General features: G+C 28.3%; 1 long non-coding RNA gene across 1 annotated transcript; it reads right to left on the bottom strand.

The window, feature by feature from the left end:
- Positions 1-1,282: 1,282 nt before the first annotated feature.
- On the bottom strand, positions 1,283-5,054 carry LOC122273369 (uncharacterized). The gene is made up of 2 exons (XR_011635991.1): positions 2,764-5,054; positions 1,283-2,664 (listed from the first exon to the last, which is right to left on the bottom strand). It is a non-coding gene; the product is annotated as an uncharacterized lncRNA (long non-coding RNA).
- Between the last annotated feature and the right edge of the window lie 6 nt (positions 5,055-5,060).

Consider the following 5,060-nt stretch of genomic DNA (forward strand, 5'->3'; position numbering starts at 1 on the left):
CTTCTTAATTCTGAAATATAACTTTAACGTTGAGAATAATAGTTTTCCATGTCATTGGTTATCTGTCTCATTGTACAGGAAAAAAGTGACAATAAAAGAATTAAGTTTATTGGAAATGTACTGTTAAAATGCTCTGCTATAGTTAATACAGAAAAAAAGACAAAAATGAAAAATTAAGAAAAAGTTCTCAATTTTTACGACACAAAATTTTTAAAACACGACAAAACTGATTTGCCTGAATGTAAACAAATAAATTTAAAAAAAAAAATCTGCATTACAAAGCTCATGGTTCAGTATAAAGTAATCTAGTTGCGATTCTTCACATTTCGTTTTTCCATATGTCTTTCAGAAAATATACTAACTAATTAACTTAATTTGAACTTACAAATATTCGTAAAAATATCTTTAAATAATGTTTAGTAAGAAATTCGATTTCAGATAATTCTTTATTAAATCTATTCAAATTACCCTTCCTCTTCCAAAAAGAAACAAANTTATTGAAAAATAAATTTCTAGATAATACTTTGCCGAATATTTGGCAAAGTATTCAGCCAACCGAATATTACGCAAAAGGATCGAAATTCTCCCATATCCGTTAATTACATCCTTAGTAAAAACTAAAACCAAAGGAAGATAAAAGCAATGATAGTAAGCTGGAAGAAAGCTTTGTGCCAATGAGGATCGTTTAGCAAAATGATATTCCAGTCACAAAAGTTGTTTGAAAATAAATAGTCTTCCAACGGTGGACAGGCAGTAAAATCTGTTTATATATAAGAAATAAAAATTATTATTAATGATTTTTACTTCTTTAATGTAAGTTACATGTTTTTTTTTTTATAATCAGTTACATGTAAAATAAAGTAGAGATGACTACAATATTATGTGTAGGAAAAACAACAACATTTATTTAAAAAACTTCAGTTAAAAAATGCGGAATGTTTATATTACCTTTATCATAAACATTTGTAGGTACATGAACAGAGCTATGTTTAAAATTTACAGGAGCATTAGCAAAATTTCTGTGCGGTTTCATATCTAGATCTCTAATGCTCTTTTTGGGCTTTCTTTTAGTTACTACATCATTAGAATCAATTTCATTATTTTCTACTTCAACCTCTTCCATTCGAGCATTATAATATTCATGTTGAAATGACAAAAATTTATTTTATTGTATATGGTTTGTTTTTTATTTAATAAACTTAATAAAGCATCATTAAACAGAATGTGTGGAAAAACAATATTTGAACCCTTCATAAATGCTGTGTTTAGCTCTCGAATTTGATTTCTTTTTTTCTTCTTAAATTTTATCAAACTAATCACATATGTTAACAGGGAAATAAAGTAAAAATATCAGGTAAATAAAGTCAAATTAAAAAAAAAAAAAAACCTTAACTCAAAATTCCCTCAAACACGTAAATCAGCTGCTAAAAATTAACTTGTAAATCTCAAAACATTTAGAAAACAAGCTTTGCAAAGGCCGATAAAAGATAGGTGGGATATTTTTTTTTTTACTGCGAAACAGAGACATTCCTAAGTTGAAATAAAAGTTTGTTAAAAGAGATATATGCTTGATAAATATTATCCTTAAATAGAATTTAATGTTAAATAAAGCAACACTCTTTTTAAATGTAGAATAACAATGCTTAAATAATATTAATGAAAATAAAAAGAGATAGAAACATTTAAGAAACATACAATAAATGTTTTAAAATAAAACAAAGAAGCTTTTTCATTTCAGGAAGCACAAATAAAGATTTATCTATTAAAATATCCATAAGCATCATAATACATACATATGACAATGCAAGAAATATTTTTTATTTAACATTTTTGTTCCAAATGTGCATGGTATAAAAATTAAGCTCCTTATAACCGATATTTTAATTACATAATAAATACACAAGGACTTTAATATAAAAAGTATCATCAATTTTCTACCAATGCCTTTAGGCATTTCTGATCTAATCTTTAAATCCTTTCAAGATAAAAATATTAGCCCACTCAGCTTACGTTTTTTAAATTTTTTTTTTAGCATATTTGCTGAAGCTTTGTTTTTATTTGCCTTAAGGTGTCAAATTAATACCAGCTGAATTAACTTTTCTCCTTACTTTCAAGAAATATTTATTGAATCTAAAACCAAAGTGAATAGGGAAATAAACTTAAGAAGATCATAATAAATTTTTAGATTCAGAAAATACTTTTTTAATTTCAATTAAATATATATATATTTTTTAATGTAAAATCATTCTAATTTTTCTAAAAGCTTTTAAAATTATATATAAAAAAATACTTAGCAGTTTTAATGCTTAAAATGCCATAAAAGGGAGTTTAAAATCTTTTAATAAATTTAAATTGGTCTTTTAAAAGTATATAGGAGATAAAATAATGGTAAGTCAGCTGAAAATTAACATTTACACTTTATAATCAGTTTTTATTTTATTTAAAGTTAGTGAACACTAACTTCTTAACATGTTTTTTTTTTTTAATATAAATTTTTCAATGAATTTATAATAATGTGCTTAAGTTTAAAACAAGAAACAAGAAAGAAGCCTAATAAGCATTCGAAATAATCATGGAACAATAATGAAAAATGTAATTACTAACTTTAATATTTTCATCAAATTTATATCCAGCAGCTACATGTTCTGCCACTTCTGCAATTCGCTGAGAAAGGGAAAAAAAATCCATATAAGGCATAAAATATGAATACATACATTTAAGGTTTAATTTTTTTTTCTGCAGGAAATAAAAGAACAGTAGTACCCGAATTATTCCAGACATTTCTTGACTTGCTACCAAACCTACTTGAAAAGTTTGCTAAAGACTCAACCATTATTTTTAGCTATATTCTGATTTCCACTCATAAATTACTGTTCCAATGCTTAATCAGTAATCATTATTCATATAAATTACAATGTTCAAATCATCTAACATCTACATACAATTTATAAAGCATAAAAATATGAATGATGATTTAGTATTAAAAAGCAATATTTAATTATACTTATGACTCTTTTTATTATTAGCTTCAGGTATAGTACCTTCATAATAAATCAGAGTTTGTACACTTAGTAAAATGTTATAAACTACAAACTAATTGGCAATTTTGATAATCAAGGTTTTACTATGTCAATTGGAAAGGTTTAAATAGGAAAGTTGAATGATGTACAGCAATAATAAATATTATATTAGAAAATTACAAACTTGTAAATTTTTTATAAAACTTTTATATTATCGTCTAAGCTATTTGAAATAGCCAATTTAATATTGTACTAATTTAATATAAATAGAACTTTCTTTTTCATGTAACTAAAATAAAGGACATAATATCTTTTCAGGATTGATAGTATTATAATAGCTCACTTTTCCTTTAAAGTGTTAAATTTTCATAAGAGAGTAAAATACTCCAAATTTTACACAAATTTATTCTTAATGATCTAAGTACATATTAAATACAAGTGAAAAATAATTGTAATTCTGTAAACTGTAAACATATATAAATAAAACAAAATCAGTGGTCAGAAAAACTAATTATTTTTTTTTTGTAGTTAACTAGTCATTTTTTTCTTCCGAATAGAGTGACTACTAGCAATGTTTGAAATGCAGTCACTATTTCAGACAATAAACTTTGCTAATCTCAGTGGGGCGACAGCCCATAGAGGGCCAAGGACTACCTCAGCTTTCTTGACTTTGGGCTCTGGGGTGCAGGAGCAGATGTTCCGGTCAGGTTGTCAGCCAAACGCGGACCCCCAGTTTTTAGTTCCCAAGCATGCTTGGTACTCATTTATCGACCCACTGAAGGGATGTAAGGCTGAGTCAACTGAGTTGCCCGGACTGAGGATCAAACCCAGGACCCGTGGTGCGGGAGCGCGAAGCGCTACCACTCAGCCACCGGGTGTCATGAACTTTGCTAGAGAACCTAATTTTCACCTATATTTATGACGGTTTAGAAAACTAAATTGAACTTACAAGAAAGAACATAACATCAGATCTTTTGACTGTTATCAACTTTTTAAATGTCAACAACTTGATGAAATTCAGAAAAGGATTAAAGACAACAATGAAGTACATAACACTGAAGTACTATGAGAATTCAGAGAGTAAAATATGTTCCCTTCAATTGCATTAACATGCACACATTCTTTAAGTATTTCACTAGTTCACTGTTCCCAAATAATTTATTTTTATTTTTTACAAATGAAGCCAGATTTATATTAACTTGCTATTTGCAAACACAGATTTCTATAACATAACAATCCCACTCATGTAAGGTTAAAACCAATTTTTCAGACATAAGTAGGTTTGTTTCAAAAGTTATGATTAGACAGCGAATAATATGCAATTGCATACGTGCATATGCAATTGCATATTTTAGCACTTCTTGCCATTTGTGCATATAAATGCATAAAAAGGTATATTTGCTCTTATAACTGCATATTTTCAGCATTTTATGGCTTTTCCCTCCTAAAACCATATCACTATTATTTTTATGTTAGCATAAGGAACGCTTTAAATTTTGTTTTGTCATTCTTTACCACCTGAAAGGGTCAGCTGGATTGATGTTGCTGGGGGTGATTGCAATCACCTGAAAAAGATGTAGCAATGAGGTGTGTGTCAGGAAGGGGGTACAAAGGGCCCACCCAAACGGACATTCGTCATAGAAACCTCAGAAAGGGATGGTCAGATATTCTATGAAGGGATGTCTTTTCCTGGAATAAATAATTGTCAATCTGTGTGGGAAAAATAAGGCTTCTGTGGTAGGTAGAAAATGACCTCCCTTTCCTGTGATTGATTAGTTAAAAGGTGGAGTGAATACATTTTCGGAGAGAGCTGCTATTCTAACATATTTCAATAGTCCATCTGATAGATAGACAGTTTCGAAATCCATCAGTTGAATACGTAGTTAGTGAAGCTTCGAACGTGATTTTTGACTGCTGAATTTTATAATATGCCAAAAATTAAGTTGACTAAATCAAATTTAATGAAGACATGGATTTCGGGCTATGGGAAGGACTTTACGACCGATGGGGAACGACTGATGGGGAAATAGTATTTTGTGT

This window comes from Parasteatoda tepidariorum, unplaced genomic scaffold (assembly GCF_043381705.1).
Source record: "Parasteatoda tepidariorum isolate YZ-2023 unplaced genomic scaffold, CAS_Ptep_4.0 HiC_scaffold_3906, whole genome shotgun sequence".
Lineage (NCBI taxonomy): Eukaryota > Metazoa > Arthropoda > Arachnida > Araneae > Theridiidae > Parasteatoda > Parasteatoda tepidariorum.